The 21,231-nt window shown below is 35.3% G+C and overlaps 1 pseudogene; it reads left to right on the forward strand.

Moving 5' to 3' along the window:
- Window positions 1-5,285: 5,285 nt before the first annotated feature.
- LOC138149786 (complement C1s subcomponent pseudogene) lies at window positions 5,286-17,997 on the forward strand (annotated as a pseudogene).
- Window positions 17,998-21,231: the final 3,234 nt, after the last annotated feature.

A 21,231-nucleotide genomic window follows, 5' to 3' on the forward strand; every position in this document is an offset into this window, starting at 1 on the left:
GTTACATCATTCATAGGTGAGGGACATGACAAATGCACAGATTACCTCACAGTGCTTTTGCAAGAAAAGCATGTTATAAACTTTAAAATGACAGATAAATTAGTAATAGCATTAATTGTCTGTAGTAGGATTTGGAGAAGATTGATTTTATGATATTCTCTTCCTAAGTTTTAAAATATATGGCTTGTATTATTTTTTAATTAGAGTGATTTCAAAAGAAATTTGATACCTTTGGGTGAGATTTTGTAATACCCCTTGAGATGATTAAAGGCAGTTGGAGTTATAGAAAAATCAGGCAAATGAGAAGTTATTATTCTGCCTTGTGCAAGATATTACTCTGCATATATTTATTCATTTCTACACATATTTATTAACAAAGTTTTCTAATTTGATTCCCAGATCTACTTTTGCCCACAAAGAACCATATGCTTTATAAAAGCAGATGAACAGCTAAATAAATAGACCAACAAATAATTGAATGAACAAATTAATAAATAGAAAATTCAATAAATCCATCTTAGATATATATGAAAATCATGTCAACAGAAAAAGAGCCAGTGGTTAAATAATGGAAGTCATTAGGGTTGGATATTTAGCACCTGAAAATGAAGCCCTAATAATTTCTGCTTATTTCATGTTGTTTCTTTTTATCTTTTTTCTCAGAAAGATTATGTGGCCAAGGAAGAAGAAATGAAAATGAAACTCAGAACAGTAAAAGTTTCCTATGTACATAATATAATACCTGTTGTATGAGTTATTCAAAACACATACATAACCTCCAATTAATCTTTTCTGTATTCCTTGGGAGGAAGGAGAGAAGAAGTCATGGAGAGGAGACACTACCTGCCTTCCGAATAGAATCTGCACCTACTACACAAAGTGAAAGGGAGAGAAAGTTGGTACTTTCATTCATTTAGTAATTCATCTAGGCTGATTATTTTCTGATTAGAATTAGTTAATCTTATAAGAAATCTTTGACTGAGATCCATATTTTCTGGACTGTTGCTTTTCCTTGATTTTGTGACAGATAGTAACATTGTCTACGTGTTAGCTATTGGCACTTCTATGGGACAAAACTTCTCTGGGAACTTTCCCTGAAGTATTAAGAATGGATCAAAGTATTTCATAACTTGCTATAAAAACTCTCTGGGCTTAAATTATTGGCTTCCCTCTCTTTTCTTTACTTTGTATTTCAACACAAACATACCCCTCCTCAGCCCTGACCCTCATTCACTCCCCAAAACCTACTACTTCTACTTTTTACATATTTGGTTTTATTTTTTTGTGCTTGGGTCTCAAAATTTTTAAAGAAAGTTCAATATATAAATGGAATAAAAATACCAAATCTCTTTCCCCTACTGCCCTAAGAAAATCATCCAAGTATTCAAGAATTTAGATTGCTAGATGTGAAAGATAACTCAAGTTGCCAAGGAGGGCACAGGCCCACAATTTCAAGATTAAAAGCAAATTTTCACATGTGGAATAGATACTGGCAAAGTGAGCATAAGAGGAAGGCTAGAAGCAATTATTCAGCCAATTCAGCCAAATAAAAAGCTTAAGCCATAAATATCTCATTGATTGAAAGTGTTTTTTTTTCTGAAGTTTTCTATAAAATGCTCCAATTTTATATTACCTGGTTAGACACGTAGTTTTTTTTTTTTTCCTAAAAAAGCAAAATTAGGTGCGGCTAGGTAGTGCAGTAAATAGAGCACTAGCCCTGGAGTCAGGAGGACCTGAGTTCAAATTTGACTTCAGACACTTGATCACACTTACTAGTCGTGTGACCTTGGGCAAGTCACTCAACCCCTGATTGCTCTGCCCTCCCCCTCCAAAAAAAAGCAAAAATAAACAAACAAATAAATAAGCAAAACTAATTAGATTCTCTCTGTATTTGTCTGTCTCTCAGCTTTGTTTTCAATTCAAAACATATCTACATTTAAACATAAAGGGAAAGAACAACTGACTGCTATCCAGATAATCAAAACTGGGTTCAAATAATCAAAGACAAGTTCAAGTCTTACTAAGCCATGCAATCTTTTATGAACTTAACTTCTCTGAACCCTTGTTTCCTTATTTGTAAACTGATGTGAAAACATCTTCCCTACATTCTTATTTGAAACCATTTTCAAAACTGTCAAGAACCAGAAAATGTATATTATCTTTGTTAGACTTGAAACAATTTAATTTATTATTTCTTATGTATATGCTATATTTATCTATATTTTCCGGGACATTGCATATGTATAAGAAATGACATATATACATTACTTATATACATTATAAATACATATATGCATAACTTTATAGATTTTAAGTTTATATATTACATATATATCATATCTATTAACTGCATTTATCTGTATATATGTTTTGTTTTGTTTTCAAAACAATGCTGCAAGGTGGAGTGGCTTTAATTTTAGAGACTAAAAATGTTTTCTTTAGGCTGCTAAGTGGGACACTGGATAGAGCACTGGGTGTAGAATCAGGGAGACCTTCATTCAGGTTCTATTTCATATACCTACTTACTAGCTATGTAACCATGGGAAAGTGACACAAATTCTCTCGACCTCAGTTTCCTCATCTGTGAAATGAGGATAATGATCACATCTACCTCGCAGGACTGATGGAAGGACCAAATGGGATAATATGTGTGAACCTTTTGTCTCCAATGTGAGAAGTAGTTCTCATGCTGCTGGCCTTCCCATAAGATGGTGAGAAGATGGTAGTCCTCGTTTCCTCCATATTGATTGGTAGCTCTCGTTTGGCACAGAGACAGTGAAAGCAATATATCTATCAAATATATATGCATCAAATGTATATATCAAAACTTTATATATACATATATATATATATATCAAAACAATATATCTTTCAAAGTGTTACTGATCCTGAAGATCCCTGAAGCAGACTGAAAACAGTACACAGGACAACTTCCAAAACAGAATTTCAAAGAAATGAACAATTTTGCTATGTTTAGTTTGTTTAATTCCCCATGACTGGTCTCCACGTGAGCTGATGAGAGAATGAACACAATACAATATTGTTCAAAACTTGATTGTTGATTTACATGTTCAGTAGGGCTGATCTTAAGACACAAATGTTTTCAAAAGACTTGGGATTCATAGCATAGCGCATAGTCTCAGGATCCTGGTAGAGACAGGAGGAAACAGAAACAGTTATGGCCAGTGCTTGCCTCATTCATACTTTGCCTGTCATTGGGCTGAAGATATCTCATTGCTTATGGAACAAGGTGAGTGTACTCAGTGGCCAGCCCCATCAAGGAATCATCTACTTCTGCCATGATGGTCTGACATCCCTCTGGTCTTGACCCTCATTGTAGCACCTCTTTATTGTATCTCTTCATTTTCTGTTGCTGACCAGACCAGAAGGGTAGGAAGGAAGGCAAGACATCTATACACACACATGTTATATTCTACATTAAAATGAATTTTAGTCCAAAAATTATTAAAATCTCATGGAAATAATATTCCACAGTAAATTAAATAATGAAAGTATTCGTGATTTTTTTTCTTTTATTTCCCCTGGCTTTAGTTTATATATGTATTCAGTCTAAATCTGTGATTACATTAGCAAACAGAGTTACTAGAGAAGAACTGTTTTTCCCAAGACAGTCTGTCAACCTCATAACCACAGTGTTTCCTAGAACACTGAGAAGTTAAGTGATTTGATTAGGATCACACAGTCAGCTCTTTCAGAAGGAGAACTTGAACTTAGTTCTTCCTAGTTCTGAAACAATTTCTATATACACCATTCAATGAGACTCCACCTCTTAGTTTTTACAAATGTCCCAAAAGTCTTTGTACAGTTTTAAGTATTATTAGTTTAAAACTGTACAGAGTGTTGAGACACTATATAGAGAAGTAATTTCAGGGTTAAAAACCATTTTGAATATAATATAACAACTTACTTTGTTTCAGTATAGATAGTCAAGCTTCATACTAAAATACTGATATTCTTAAAATCACTTTATAGCTTGTTTTAATCTTACACAACAATGTTTTTAACTGCTAATGGTTTTCAGAAAGCATTTCTACTAGGCGATTTTCTTGTTTCTTTTTTTCCTTTAGTCCTAAGAAAGAAAGAAATGTTATATTTAAAATCTTAATTAAACTATTCAGTTGCTCTGGAATTACTAGATTTAAATGTAGATGTACAAATGTATACCTGTATGAGTGCATGAGTGTATATGAAGTTATTTGCAAATGTGTTCATTTCTAGAACATCGAAGGACTAGAAAAGGCATGCATGGTAAAAAAAAAAATGAACCATTAGGTTTTGTAAAAGGGGGATTGAAAAGATAGCAATTGCTACCAATCCATATGCCTATTTTAATATAAGTATGCATTGAACTCTTTCCTGATGAAAGTATTAGAAAGTAGTAGGAAGCTTTTCACATGTGATGTTACTCAGTAAATCTCACCATTCCATAATTGTCAGATGAAAATACAGAGGTGACAGGATTCCAATGTGCTGTTTGCTTATTAAAAAACAAACAAACAAACATTTGATTCAATAGAACAAAATACTGCCCTGAAAGGTTCTCTTCAAACAAAATATCTCATATACATAGATTACAATCACACAAAATTTTGTATGTAACTATAGAAATTGTTTTGATGAAATTGTGATTATTAATGTCAAGCCAGGCATAAAAGAGGGAGATGTATACTCTCCAAAAATTTTGGCCACTGTCTTGTGAGGAGTTCTGCATCCTATTCAAATTAATAAGGATTCACCCCAGATATTTCTCTTGGAAGACAACATTGTGCTGATTATATCAATTCCTAGAATATTACACAGCATCATAAATGGGAACAATAACTCAAAAAATTTGTTCTAACTATTCACACTGGGAAAACTAAGTGGAAGAAGAATGATTACTGTTTTTAGCTTGATAATGATGACTATGACATTTAGTTGGAAAAATAACATTAAATTAGGTAAATAAATATAATTTTTTCACTAATGCAGGTGTCTTGAATTGACACTGTGAATGCATAATTAATTATCAGGCAGAGGAAAGTAACCTTGATTGTTTTAGAGAATTGCAAGATTCTTTCAATGACCCCCTGTTTTTTCCTTGAAACAAAGGTCCATCTGTAACAACAAAATTCTGTTGCTGATCCATGGAATGCTACAGTCTCCAAGGAAATGAATTTGAGGGTCACTAAATGGAGAAGTTCATGATACTTGAGTATGTTGCAAAACATTACAGACAAGAAATTAAAGAGACAGCAAAGGGCAAAGGATATCATCAGGAAAATATGGGGCTGGAAAAGAAGATGGAGAAAATAAGGACTGATGGCTCTGATAGCCTGAGTGTTCCATCGGTATCAACAAAATGTAAAGACATCTCCAAATCATTGACTTAATCCCCTGTCATACATATATGAGATGTTATGAACAAGATATATTAGATGGATAGTCATGAATGTTTTATGCCATTCACCCCTGAATACTTATCTTAACAAGACCTATGTAGAGCCATTGACCTATTGAAGTGACTTCATTTTGTTTTCTTTGTTTTTGGTTAGGCATCAACATTATTTAAAAACAGTTGAGTTTTCAGAAGGTCAAATTTAATAGGGCTAGAACTAAGGAACATATATACTAAAATATACATACATACATGCATGCACACATACATATAAACAAATGTTGTTTAACTGAGGAACTTGCACATTTTATCAAAATTTTTGATGTGTAGGAAGAATTGTAAAGGTTTGGGTGTTCACACTAACTTTAGCTCTCTGAAATTATTATTATTATTATTATTACTTGCTTTTTGGAGGGCAATTGGGGTTAAGTGACTTGCCCAAGGTCACATGGCTAGTTTTTGAGTTAAGTGTCTGAGGCTAGATTTGAACTCAGTTCCTCCTGACTCCAGGGCCAGTGCTCTATTCACTGCACCACCTAACTGCCCCCACTCCATGAAATTATTATCTCTTTTTTTGGGTTAATCTTTTTTAGAAACAAAAAGAACAATATAACATGTATAAAGTTGAAAGATGAAATTTAATAGCTTCCAACTGTAAAATTTATAAATTTTGAGATTATAAGATTAAAAATCTTCTAACTACAACATTAAATTTTGTGACACAGGCATGATTTCTGATTTTTAATTACTTGTGTACTTTGATGAATCTGTATTTTCCTTAGTGTGGGTATTCTCCTCCTTCAGTACAGATCTTGAAGTCTTTTTACCCTTTTCAACATGCTAAATAATTTTCTGGCTGTCCCTTACGTCCTCTATAGAATTCCTCCTCAGTATGATAGAAGCATACATTCTTTTATTTTCTCATTCACTCTAACATAGCACTTTTGTTATATTGAATGTCCCAAAAGTCTTAGAGCAGTTTTAAGTTTAAAGATATAGAGAATCCAAGAGTTCAATGTAGTGTTTGTTTATTGAGCACAAAAATTGAAAAAAAAAACATGCTTCAATAGAATAGATTCTAGACAATTAGCAAAATGAATTCAATAGAAATAAGTGTAGTCTTAAGCTTAAAAATACAGACACTACATTATTCCAAATGTTGTATTTAAAAATAAGAACTTATTTTTAGCTTAAAACTGCACTCAAAATTTGGGACACTGTATATAATCAGTTATCTTTCATTCCTGTTACATTACTGACCCACTTTCTTTTCTTTTATTCTTCTTTGTGCCCAAGTTTTCTGTTAATTGTGATGTCCATATTTTTTCTTATGTCAACCATTTTTCCTTTAATTATTTTTTATATTGTAGTAATTTTAGTTCTTTTGAAATAATTTTCTGTGATTTGTAACTACATAACATTACTGGAAAGATAATAAAGTTAAAGATTTTGCCTTCTGTGACAGTGAGCACTTTGGAATCATGGAAAGCACTAATTTTTCAAACATGATTCTGCTTAACCTTCTCTGATTCCATTCTGGACTCAGGTCATCATCCCACTAGTATAGCACCTATTTGATGTGGACATATTTCTGGACTAAGTTGGTGAGCTGCTCATTCATCTACACACCATAATTTTGGCATAAGTGCATTTTCTATACCTTTATTTTGTTGCATTATTTCAGATTTCCTTGAGGAGGCTTTGTAGTATTAAGAGACAATGCAATTACTATAATGTCATCTGTGAATGAAAGAAATTAGTGAACTTTGGAATCACTAAGGTATTCTTTCATTTTGGTTTCATAAAAAATGGCTTCCATGATGTTAGAACACATCTTAGGCAAACACACACCTATATTATGATTATTAGTCATGAAAGATATTGCCTTCTTAGTCAGTCTTGAAGACCTCTTATTGAGTATGATATGGAGATTTTTTTTTCATGTAATGGGAAGGACAGAAAAAGTATTGAGACTACTTCCAACTCTAAATCCTAATTCTGGGATTCTGGGTTGTTTTTATGTTTAGAAAATAGAGATTTCTGGTAGACTCAATCCCACTCAACAAAGTAGGGATGAATTTCAAACAGAGACAAGGCAAAGTATTTAATAAAATGTGGCAACCACATATGCAACATATTAACTCAAGTATGGACAGTAATCCATATGGTGGGTGTTGAAGGATAAGGGAATCCTTGCCTATGCTCAAGGAAGCCATGCCTAGGTCATGACAACTAATGTAAGTTGAATAAAGTCAGATTGGTTTAGCGCCAGCATTTTTACAGAGCACAGAGAATTCAAGGGCCTGGTCTAGTCAGAAAACCAATTTGATGTTGGTCCAATGATTCACGTCTGAAAATTTTGTATGAGATTCCTTTGTAAAAATTCAGGGATTTCAGAAATTGATAGTTCATCTGACTCAACCTTATTCCCCAAAACATGTCTTTTTATTGAAGCTGCATGTGTTCCTTTCTCTTTTCAGTCCCATGTTACATCATGGTCATGGAAATAGCCCACTAAATCTGCTTCTAACTCAAAACATATACTGAACATATACTCAATGAAAGTTCTACCTTGTAAATATAAAATAAACCAGGTAAATTAATTTTTTAAATGACACATAAATTAGAAATGTAAATCTCAATAATCCTAGTATGGTTAAGGTAGCACTGTGGATACAGTGGTAGAGTTAGGAAGACCTGAGTTCATATTCAATCTTAGCCATTTGCTGACAACATGACCTTTGGCCAATCACTTAACCTTTATGTGCCTCAATTTCCTTATCTGTAAAGTGGGGATAAAATAAAATCTAGCTCCCAGGATTGTTGTGAGGAACAAATGAGGCTATATTTGGAAAGCATTTTGCAAAGATTAAAGTGCTATGAATGCTAATAAACAAGATAAAGAAACATTCCTGTAAAGAGAATGGAATTAGTTTTCCAAATTAATACCTCCCTTTGGGCCTTGTTGGATTTACTTGCCATGAAAAAACATGGCCTAGTAGCTCCAACCCTCAAGATACAAATATACATTTTTGGACATGCTATTATAAAAATATATTTTGTTTTATTATATATACTGTTACTAGGGCCTTACAAGGTTATAATGTGAGGTTAGGTCAATGAAGAGAAAATGAATGCTTGCTAATTGAAAATCTTTTTTTTTTTTTTTAGGATTATGGCTCTATCTGGGTCAGGCTAAAAATTTAGTGGCTACTCAAAAGCCCAAGCCTATGATTGGCTTGTGGTCTTTGATATGTTCTTTTTCTGGCCTGAACTGATTTTCCCTTCTTAGGTAGCCTGGTGTTCCCCTTTCTACAAGGGGCTCATTATGTTGATGTCAGCCTTGGTGCAATCACCCAGTGATCTCAGTCCACTGTAGTTCAGAATTATTGACTTCAAGAGAACCACCAGCCTCAGGCTCTGTAGGAACTGGGATTATAGGCATGGTCCACTGTACTCAGTGGAAAAAACTACACATGCAAACACATATATGTATGTAGGTATGCATGTGTTTTTTTGCATGCATGCATGCATGTATGTATTTGTAAAGTCAGAAAAATAAAGAGAAAGAAGTGTCTCATATATTGGATGGGAAAGAGAAAACAAAATAGCAACATGTGTAGAAGCATGACAGACAGCCAGACCTAGAAAGAAGAAAGGAAAAACAGTAAGGGACTCTGTCTTATGTGCATCTCCCACATCTGTTTTCCCCTAATGCCAATCAAGTCAAATCAAATGAAAGAGAGTTCAGCAAAAATGATCACCTTTCTAGCATCTCCTGCTTACTTAGCAATCTAAAAGTGTTGGAGTAAAATATGTCACTTTCTGCATTGCAAATACAATATAAGTTAAGAAGGTCATTTTGTGGGGAAGAGTTATGAGGAGATCCTATGGAGTGATTGGGAGGAGTCATATAGAACATTGCTACTTCATTTTACAAGAACTTCTGTTTAGGGTGGGTGACTAGCTCCACTTTCAAATACCCAGAAGATAATTAGGATTCAATAGTTAATTATGGTTCAATTTAATACAATCTAGGGGCTGCCAGGTAGCACAGCTAGTAAGAGCACCGGCCCCAGAGTCGGGATGACTTGGGATCAAATCCGGGCTCAGGCACTCAACACCCACTCAGAAACACCTGGCTGTGTACCCTTAACTCTGATTGCTTTAAAAAAAAATTTAATACAATCTAAACATTTATCAAGTATTGACTAGGTGGAAGAAATTGTCCTGTACCCTGAGGACACAAAGACAGGAACTTACATTCTACTAGGGAATAAAACCAGGAAAACAAGTACATGAATTCAAATTAAATATAAGGCAAAAACCAAAGAACATGAAAGCACTTTTTTTTGGAGGTGGAAAGGCAGGGCAATTGGGGTTAAGTGACTTGCCCAAGGTCACACAGCTAGTAAATGTGTCAAGTTTCTGAAGTCAGATTTGAACTCAGGTCTTTTCCAAGGGCCTGTGCTCTATTCACTGTGCTATCTAGTTGCCCCTATAATATCACTTTTAAGAGATGTAGAGAGAGCTGGAAGGAAGAAGAGAGACAGAGACAGATATGGAGACAGACAGAGTGACAGAGAATGCTAATAACTGGGAGATTAGGAAAGACCTCCTAAAAAGAGACAACATCTGATAATGACTTTGAGGCAAACTAGGGATTATACAAGGCCCAGATGAGGAGACTATTCATTCCAGATATGGGAGACTTTTTTGAAATTAATTTAATTTTATAGAATAAAACAACCATTTCCATAATTATAATAAAAATATTACACATCAAAGTACAAATCTATTATGTTCAGCTTGGTACTCCTTTTAAATATACAATAAAGTTATTGTATAAATTTCTTTTCTTTCCTTTTTTCCTTCCTTCCCCACTCCCTGTCTTAGAGGTAGCCACCATTCCACAAATAGGTAAATATGTGCAAAATTATTCTATACGTACTTCTATTTATCAGTTCTTTCTCTGGATGCAGACAGAGGCTTTCTTCATAAGTCCTTTATAGTTAATTTGGGTATTTATAAGACTGCTTGTGTGAAGGAATAGAGGCAAGAGATGAATTGTCACATATGGGAACTAAGTATCTGGAGAATTTGCCTGATAGTAGGATATATTATTGGGAGCCTCTCTCTCTGAATCAGTTACTAGTTACAAAGTTAAATATTCATTCTTGGTATAAGAGATATACTAAGTTACAAATGCTAATGTCATGTTCTTCATTTCTAGGAAATACTTTCATGTCACAATAACTTCACAGGTAAATCCTGTGTTCATTGTCCTAATTCTTTACCCAAGTGAGACCATTATACAAAACTGTCTATAATAACTTATAGTTATTATACGAATTAACTATTGCTCTTTGAATTTAAAAAAATTATTTTTCTTACTTTCTTCCCAGAACTCAGTGAGGACTCTTGGTAGAGTAAAAGAAAATCCAGCCCAATTTTCTACATCTTATAGAACCAGATCTATTCTAGCACTAACTTCCTGTCCTCTCATAAATAAGATTACCTATGCTATCCATTAAAGGTTGAAAAATGGCCTCGGATTCCTGGAATTGAGTAGTGAAACACTGATGAGAAACCTGGGTTCTTTATCTAATAAGCTCCAGTCTAGCATCACCAAGTGCTTGCTTGAATATCTACCTAAAATATCTACCTTAGGCATCTCAAAGTCAATACTTTCCAAACTAGAACTCATTATTCACCCAACCTACCCCCTACTCTAATTTTCCTGTTTCTGTCTAGGGCACTCCCATTCTTCCAGTCACCTGGGTTCATAACTTAGGAGTAATTTTCAGCTTTTCAATGTAACATCCCCACCTCATAGCCAATTCATTGCTAAATAATGGTGATATTATTTCCAAGTACCACTCTGACCATGTCACTCCTCTACTCAGGAAACACAAGTGACTGGTTATATTAATTGTGGATTAAGTAGAAACTCTTCTGTTTGGCATTTAAAGCCCTTCACAATTTGTCTCCAACCAACTTTTCCATATTTTTCCATGTTATTCCCCTTTGCGCACTCTACAGAGCAGCCAAACTAGTCTTTTTGCTCTCCTTACACACATTTTTTTGTCACTTGGCACTCTTTAGACACAAATAGCTGAACCCTTGACTAGAAAGCACTTTCCCCTCTGTTCTACCTCTTAGAATTCCTATTTTTCCAAAGCATTGCTCAAATCTTTGTATTTTGTATATACAATTTATATTTTGTGTGTGGATGTATACACATATATTTGTCTTTTATAAATACTTTGAATATATTTATTTTGCATTGTGTACATGTTGTTTCTCCAATAGAGTACATGCTCTTTGAGGGCAAGATCTTCTTCATTTTTGTCTTTGTATTCCAGGTTCCTACCACAGTGCTTAAAACATGGTACCTTCTAAATAAATGCTTGATAGTTCCCTGATCTCTTTCATTTCCTCACACCATAGTCATCTTAGTTCAGGTCTTTATCACCTCTTCCCTGGAATATTGCAATAGCTTCCCAGTTTGTCTCCCTGTATCTTGTATTTCCCTTCTACAATCCATTATCTAAAGTGGTAACAAATTGATATTCTAAAAGCACAGCTTTGATCATGTCAGTCCCCTGCTCAAGGAACCCCAGTGGTTCACTTTTCATTCTAATGTAGGATAAAATATAAACTCACCTGTTTAGTATTTAAAGTCTTACATAGTCCATTTCCATACCGTCTTTTCAAACTAATTACACATTACTACCTCTCATGTACTTTGCATTTCAAACAAATGCTCCTTGTTTTGTCAAATAAATGTCTCCATGTCTTTGCAGGTTGTCCTTTTTGTCTGAAATACTTCCTTTCCTCATTCCTACATCTTAGAACCCTAATTCTCTTCAAGGTTAAATTCTAATGCCCCCAACCCGGGAAAGGCTTTTCCCAAAATCCACATATATCAAAATATATATACATATATAACAAAAAACTGGAAAGAAAATAGATACATACTGGAGAATTGCTAACCAGAATGTGATACATGAATGCAATGAAATATTCCTGAGTTGTAATGACAATTATAATGAATACAAAGAAATATGGAAAGATTTACATGAACAGATGCAAAGTGAAATAAGCATACCTTGGAAAACAATATACATAGTGACCATAGCAATGTCAATGGAAATAGCAATAACAAAGCAATTTTTAAAAATGATTGTTAGAAAATTTTAAAGAATTTGCTTGGCCCCAAGGAAGCAGCACTACCTGCCAATCCAGTGAAGAGATGATAGTCCATAAGTTTGTCGTTGTTGTTCAGTCATTTTCCAATCCTGTATCACTCTTTCTGACTCTATTTGGGGTTTTCTTGGCAAAGATCCTGGAGTGGTTTGCCATTTCTTCCTTTAGTTCATTTTACAGATGGGGAACTAAGGCAAGCAAGGTTAGGTGACTTACCCAGAGTTAGACAGATAGTAATAAGTGTCTGAGGTCAGATTTGAACTCAGGAAGATGAGTCTTTCTGACTCCAGGCCTAGCTCTCTATCCACTGAACCACCTAGGTATCCTAGTCTGTGAATTTAGAACATTGCACATAATGGCAAATTATTTTTATGTATTGATTGGTTTCACTGATTTTCCTCTCAGTCTCTATTTGCTGTTAGAATCTAATGGACTTGACTTTAGAGTCAAATAAAGGATTATAATACCAATACATTTCCAAAATATTACCTTCAATTACTTGCATTTAAGTGTGGCTAAGGGGCTTTCAATGTAAGAGACATTAAAATCTTTATAGCAATTGTGAGAGGCAACCTGGTGAACTAGGTAAAAAGTCTGTTTTGCAGTCAGGAAGACCTATGTTACCAATAACACATGTGTTGTATAACTGTACACGAGTCACTTAACCTTTCAGTGGTCAGGACAAAACTCTCAAAGTAGAAATTCCAAACAACTTTGTGATCTACATTGGTGGAGGCAACCTTGTTCCCTCCAATGATAAGTGTGTGTGTGTGTGTTCTTCACTCTTCTGAACAAGATTTTTTTTGAATAACATATACTAGTATATGCAATATTGCACTTTTAGCCACCAAATTATGGGGACTTTTATGCATAAGAAAATATGCAAAAACACAAAAGGATGTTTGATGAAGAAGAAGGGGATAAGGAATGAATAAGTAAAATGAGGTTTAAAAAAGTCAGAATAAGTTCTATACTTTTTGTCACCTTTTTCCTCTCTCTTTATTTCATCATTCTTTCATCTACCTTTTAATAACCATCTCCCCCAAGGAAAAATATGACTGATTGAGGCTTTTACCTAGGCATTGAAGCTTTAACTATCCAGTTTGGATTTATTAAGTCCAAAATCCAAAAATGTGAACTTCTTAATCCAAATAAAACTAAAATTATTTGAATGTGTAGTAGACACATTTTTGAGCGGCAAACAGAATCAAAATTTAAGGTGATCTCAATAGCCTGGAATTACTAAACTAAAACTAACCAGATGAAATCTAACTAGAATAAATATAAGATTCTACGTTCAGGTTTAAAAGAATCAGTTTTTCTAGTAGAGGGGAAGATTTGGCTTGATGCAGTCCATGTGAAGGAGAACTGGTGGTATTTCTCAGTCACATGCTAATGTGCAATCTGGTTTCTAAAACTGAGGTATTCTTAGCCTATCTTATTGGAAATAGAGTGTCTAAATTGTAGGAAGTAATAGTCTCATTGTAATCGGGGTTGGCCACAACTCCTCTGGAGCACCATGTCCAATTCTGGGGGCTACGTTTCAAGAGGAGTTTGACAAATTATATTATGTCCAGAGGAGTTCAGCCAGGAAATTGGGGAGGACAGGAAATCATAACATATGAGAAATGAGTAAAGTTATTGAATTTGAATAAGAAAATATTGAGAGACATGACAGCTGTTTTCAAATACATGAGGGGATATCCTGTACAAGGGGGAATGCACATTCTATTTTTCTCCAAAGTACAGAACTTGGATCAGTCAGTTGAAGTCACAGGCAACAAGACTTGGGACTGATAAGAGAAATAACTTTTAAACTAGAGTGTGTGAACACTGCCCCATAAATCAGTATGCTCAACATTCAAGTAGGCACTGAGCAGCAGTCTATGTAAGTGCCTATTCTAGCTCCTGGCAGTTGTTTGCAGGCCTACCCCAGAGATTTAAGACACCCAAAATATACGAAGTCCTGAACAAAAGTGAGTTAATGTTAACTTGTTCAGTGTACATGTTGGGCTTTTCAGGCTAGAGACTGACTTGATTCACTCCACAGACTTTGCCTCTTCCTTGCCACATGCCTTTGCATCCTGAATTATAATCATGAACATTCATGCTTTAAGGTTTACAGAATTTATTACAAAAATAGTTTCATTTTATCCTAATAAAAACCCTGGGAAGAAAGGTGCTATCATTTCCCCTATTTAAAAAAAATGAGAAAACAAATAGTTAAGTAAGTGTCTGATGTCAGATTTGAACTTAGGTCCTTCTGATTTCAGGCTTGTGACTCTATACATTTCACTATCTTGCTGGCTAGCAACCTCTACTCTGAGGCCTCTATTTCCTGATTGGTAACTCCCTTGATGGGACCATAATTTCAAGAAGGGTCCCAGCTATGCATCATCTCACTCCATTGCTTAATTCTTTCCTCCTCCTTCTCAGACTTTTTGCCCCATGAGGTACCCTTTTCTCCCCTTTCTATATTAGTCTTCTGCAATTAAAATGTAATCTTTTTTAAGGAAGAGATTACCTTGCTTCCTTTCGTTTATATCCCCATCTTTTAGGATAGTGTCTGACATGTAGCAAGCATTTAATAACTACATGTCTAACATATATCTGAGATGATATTTTTCCTGTTGACAAGCTAGAAGGCCTGCTTAGCAGTTTCCACAACATGACCCCAAGATCTTCAAGGACATGAAGGACCATGTACTTTTCCTGTATCCAGCCTCTAAAATCCTCACTTGGTTTTATAGAAGATCCTTTAATATATCTCATTTGAACATAAAAGTCTTTCTTGTGGGTTTTCTCCTTTTTCTGCATCCTAGTATAGATAACCACATAATCAATCATTTGGAGAGGCTTTTGTCACTAGATAAAAACTAAAATGAGCAAGAGAAACTGATCAAATCTCATTTTTTTTAATACATGGAATTCACAAAAACAGTGCTTATTTTAATTGTAATGTAAATAAGTCGAGAAATGGGGTTAATGAACTATTTGATTGAGATGCTGTAGAAAAGATTTTTCCACTGAATGAAAGTTTAGAATCAGATGAACAAATGATTCTCTTCAATGATAAGCTACTTTAATCAACAAGTATACGTTAAGCATTTACTGGTGATGTAATGTGCCTTATTTGTTCATTGACCTGTTACTGTCAGGACATAGACCTGCAACTATAAGCTGTTCAGGCAGCTAAAAGGCACAGTGGAGAGAAGGCCAGGCCCTAGAGTCAAGACGACTTCAGTTCAAATGTTACCTTAGATACTTCCTTCAATACACAAATGTGATACTTAGATATTTATATTACTCTGTGACTTTGTATAAGTCACTTAACCTCTCTCTGCTTCAATTTCTTCAATTGTAAAATAGGGGTAATAATAATAATACCTACTTCCCAGGGTTATTGTGAAGATAAAATGAGATCATATTTGTAAAATCCATAGCACATGGGTGATATACAAATACTATTTATTTTTAATAGGGTTTGGCCCCTATCTAACCACAGGGTATAGCCATTGGTTTTAACGTCCAAATATGATAGTCTTTTTTTTTTTTGGAAGAGGAGGGTAGGGCCATTGGGGTTAAGTGACTTGCCCAAGGTCACATGGCTAGTTTTGTGTGTGTGTGTGTGTGTGTGTGTGTGTGTGTGTGTGTGTGTGTGAAATGTCTGAGGTTGGATGCGAACCCAGGTCCTCCTGACTTCATGGCCAGTGCTCTACTCACTGCTCTGCCTAGCCAACCCAAAATATGATAGTCTTTACTTAGGACTCATACAAATTGTCCTTGCTTCATTTGTCACTGTTGTCTGCTCTCTCCTTTTGAATGGCTTTTCCAATTTGGGTTTTTGCACAACTAATCTCTCCTTGTTCTTGTATCTCTCCAACCTCTTTTTCATTCTCTTTTATTGTTTTATCATTTATATTAAGTACTCTAACTGTCAATGTTTCCAAAAGCTGTGACTTCGCCTCTTCTGTCTTCTCTCTCTTCAGTCTCTCTCTTGGTATCTTCATCAGCACACATGGGTTTAATTACCACTACTATGCACACCAACTATAATATTCCACCTGACCATGAATCTTTTAATGAACATTTCAGACAATGTCTGAGAGACATCTTAAACTCAAAATTTCTAAGACAAAACTCATTTTCCTTCCACCAAAACACTTACCTCTCTTCCAATCTTCCTTATTTCTGTCAAAGGCACTATCATTGTTGGTAGAGTACAGATTTTCTATTTGCTCAGACAAATACAGTAAAGTTTACCACTTCTCTGAACTCTAAAGTCCAAACATGAAGACAGCCAGAGTTAAGAGGTGTCCATCTTCTCAGGATCTATCAAATCACTAGGCATCTATTTGCAGTCCTGACATGGGCCAAAGAGACCTCTGTGTATGGGGAACTTCTGTCTCCTAATTACCCCTATGCATGTCTCAGTAACGCAAGAAGACCTGAAATATCACTGTTCCTAATGATGAATTGCAGTGGGAATGTCCTTACTGCCCTTGGTAGGTAGATTAGGTAGCCAGCTCCAGCTACCCAAGTTAATACCCAGATAATTACTGGTGTAACAACCAGGTCTTGTTGGAAAAGGCCTTCCAAGTGTTGGTGACTATGAGGAGAGAAGATCTTGATGTAGATGTTGCAAAGTCAAAAGGAGATTTCCCTGAAAGGCTGATTACTGACCATACAGAGCAAAAAAAAAATCTGAAAAGTCTGTTACCATGCAAATGCAATGTCATATCCTAAAGATTTAATCGCCAACTCTGTTCAGTATACTGTAAAGGCCAAATATATGTATAAGGATACTATAAAGATAACTTGTCTGGAACAACTTGAAGTCATGGAGGGAAGAGTTAGCTCAGTATCCTTCTATTCTACTTGTCAAAGTAATGGGCACTGGAGTAATTCCAACCTGAAATGCCATCCAGTGGACTGTGGCTCTGTCCAGTCCAATGCATGAAAAATGAAAATGCAGAAGATCCAGAAAAATACCCTTTTTGCAGCTATGGTTCAATACAACTGCAACAAACCGTATTATTACATAAGAACAAAGGAATTGAGGAATATCATTTTGCTGTTGATGGGATCTGTGTAAACAAGGTGCTAGACATGAAGCTGTGAGAGTGTGCAGCCATCTGCAGAGTTTACAGTGAAGAATTTGGGGAAAACCAGAATATTTGGAAGGGGAGGGCTCAAAGGTAAATATTGGCAATTTCATTTGGGAAGTATTCTTTCAGAGCCCAGGAGCTGGTGGAGCCTTCACTGATGAACATTGGGTGTTAACTGCTGTCCGTGAAGTAGATGGGAATGCAGGAATGCAAAGCTATGTGCATGGGAACCATCTTGGTTCATCATTGAAATCTGGAGAAAGTCCCGATGCCCTTTGCTGATGATGTCTTTATCCATCTGGACTATGATGCCTGTTGCTAAGCTAGAGTTATGGAAGGATTTTGACAAAGACATTACACTTGGCTATGTCTAAAAGACACAGTGAAATTGGGCCTAATGTCTGTCCCATATGCCAGGCAGTTTCCCGGGTATAACCCTCCCACTTTGGGATCCTGAGAATGATATCAGGAGGGGACCTACAAATGAGACATTTGAAGTTGGCTGAGATATTCAAATGTTAATCAACTCTGAGAAGCAAAGTTACCCCTGGTTCCCCTCAAAAATTGCCAATCAGTAAAAAATAAGGACTCCAAAATAGATACCAGCACCTTCAATTTATTTTGGCCCCACTTAATAGTATTTTTTCCAATTACATGTAAAGATAGTCTCCAACATTCACTTTTATGAGATTTTGAGTTGCAAATTTTTCTACCTCCCTTTTCCCCCCTTCCCAAGACAGTATGGAAGCTGATATGTTATACATGTAACAATCATATTAAACATATTTCCACATTAGTCACATTGTGAAGGAAGAATCAGAATAAAAGCAAAAAAAATGAAAAAAAGAGAAAATAATATATTTCAATCTGCATTCAGACTCTGTAGTTCTTTATCTGCATGTGAATAGGATTTTCCATTGTGGATCCTTTGGAATTGTCTTAGATTGTCACTGTATTGCTGAGAACAGCGAAGTCTATCAAAGTTAGTCATTGCACAGTGTTGTTACTGTGTACAGTGTTCTCTTGCTTCTGGAACATTCAATTTCACTACCATAATTTATGCTGGAGGAAAGAAGGGAAGTGATAACTGTGAAGGTAATGATGGTGGAGCCTGTGTTATACAGTATTCCAATGAAAAGAGTTCCAAATTCTATGTAACTGGTTTAGCATCCAAAGGACCCAAGTGTAGTACTTAGGATATCGAGTGAAGAATTACATCTACTGGATTGAGAAGGCCATAAAGAAAATGAGATTTCTGATCAGGCTTAATTGATTCTTATATCACCCTTCTCTCTTTGGATTAATATGCTGAGGCTGCTGTCTTATATCTCTTCCAACATAATCAACATTTCATTGTGACTGTGGGGAGTGAAGATGGGAGAGATTGAAATGATATTATCTCTGAGAGTAATAGCGACAGTGGCAGATGAAGACACTCTGCACACTTCTCTTTCTTCCCTCCCCTCATTCACTGTTATATTTACTGAATCATTCTTTTTTTTCACAAGAAAATACTTTAATGAGTTCATGTAGTGGGCCCTATAAGCCTAGCTACACTGAAATACCTCCAGTGTCAATAGGAAACAATCTAAAAAAAGCATAAATTATCTCAATGTCTATCTGTCCATTTTCCAAATGCTCCAAGTACACACCTATAAAGCCAATCATGGCAACTCTCCTGAGGACTGCTACTGTGAATAACTTTAAGGATCTAATCACATAGTATAATGAATTCTCTATGTATTCAGCAATAAACTAAAGCTTATCATTCAAGAAACTAAACACAACATTCACAACAACACAACATAACAACTTATTATTAAGGTGACCACATAGTCTTAAACAAAACATATTATTTTGTATATCTTATAGTCATATTTAAGGGTTAGTAAAAAAAAAATACCATTCACCCCTAGGTCACAGTAAGTTACAATCCCTTCAGTCCTTCAGTCAATACAGAGTATCCAAGTAAAGTCCTCTTTCATCTTGACTAGAGGCTGACTTCCAATCATCCTTAAGGGGTAGCAGAAAGTACAAGTATCATCCACCCCTATGTCACAGTAAGTTACAAATCTCATCAATCAATACAGAGTATCCAAAATAAAGTCCTTTTTCATCTTGACTTGAGTCTGACTTCCAAACCCCACAGCTCCTTCTCCATGGGCTGACTGCTCCCAACTCTTGCCTGGATTCACCTGTAGGCAGCTCTTCACTCCTGTTCCATATCTCAGCTCATGTAGACTGCTCCACTCCAAGTTCTTCACAGTTTCTGTTTCTAGGAAAACAAAGCTTAATAGGGCTATAACAGTATTTACACACATTAACAGCACTATCATCTCAATTCACTTTCTGTCTGAGAAATCAACACAGAACAACAGGCAGGGAGCCAACATCATAAACATTCTCTCTCTCATTTCTGCCTACTCCCCGCTCTGCTCATGCTCTTATCTGCTCCTTCATGTTCCACCTTTTTTGCAAGCTCCTCCCACCATGAGCTCCCATGTGATTACCTACAGCCTCTTAAGAGCAATACAATGCATACTCTTTCCAATCAAAGAATCTTGATACAATCAAAGGAAAGGCTCAAAGGCACTTGAATGAGTAAAACTCATTCCATAAAAACCACACAAAAAATTGTATTTTGATTGCCATTACAACAGCACATCATCAGCATTTTCTATAGATCTCTCTTCTCCAAGGCATGGTCTGTGAGCAGTAGGAGCAAGAAGTCTGACTTTGAGCCCAGTCCTTTCTTTCACCTCTTAAAATCCAATTTTCAACCACAATAAAGAGATTACCTTCCCCCACAAAAGCATCATCATCCTTCCAGTTTCCCAGTTCTATTACCTTAGTGTCATCCTTGTTTCCTCATTCTCCCTCACCCTACATATCCATTTTTTTCAAATAATCCAGTTTTCAAATCATCACTTCCACCTCCTAAACATCTCTCTTAACCATTTTTTGTATTCATTCTTTTTTCTATTTTTAGAAATTTCCATTTAATTTTTCTATTCTATATTTTTTCTATTTATTTCTATTTCTAAATATTTTCTATTCATTTTATACTTTATTTTAGACCCTCATTACCTTGCAAAAGTTTTTGTGTAGTAGCCTACTAATTGGTCTCCCTTCCTCAAGTCTCTTCCCCCTCCACATCTCCGTATCTTCCACATACCCACCAAAGTGGTTTTTTTTAAGCCCATGTCAGTGCCATTCCTCCATTGTCTCCCTATTGCCTTTATGATAAAATATAAGCATCTCTACTTAATTTTTAAAGCCATTCACAACCTGGCATCAATTTATCTTTCCATCATCATTTTACAGGCATTTCTCAGAGATATTGTGGATTCTGGTTCAGACCATCACAATAAAGTGAATTTTGCAATGAAGCTATTCACACAATGTTTTTGTTTTTCTAGTATATATAAAAGTTCTGTTTATACTATACTGTAGTCTATTAGGTGTGCAACAGTATTATATCTACAAACAATGTGCATACCTTAATTAAAATACTTT

Source organism: Petaurus breviceps, unplaced genomic scaffold (genome assembly GCF_028583685.1).
Source record: "Petaurus breviceps papuanus isolate PSGF00001 unplaced genomic scaffold, PetGlider_PUasm1.0 90849, whole genome shotgun sequence".
In the NCBI taxonomy this organism is placed as follows: Eukaryota; Metazoa; Chordata; class Mammalia; order Diprotodontia; family Petauridae; genus Petaurus; species Petaurus breviceps.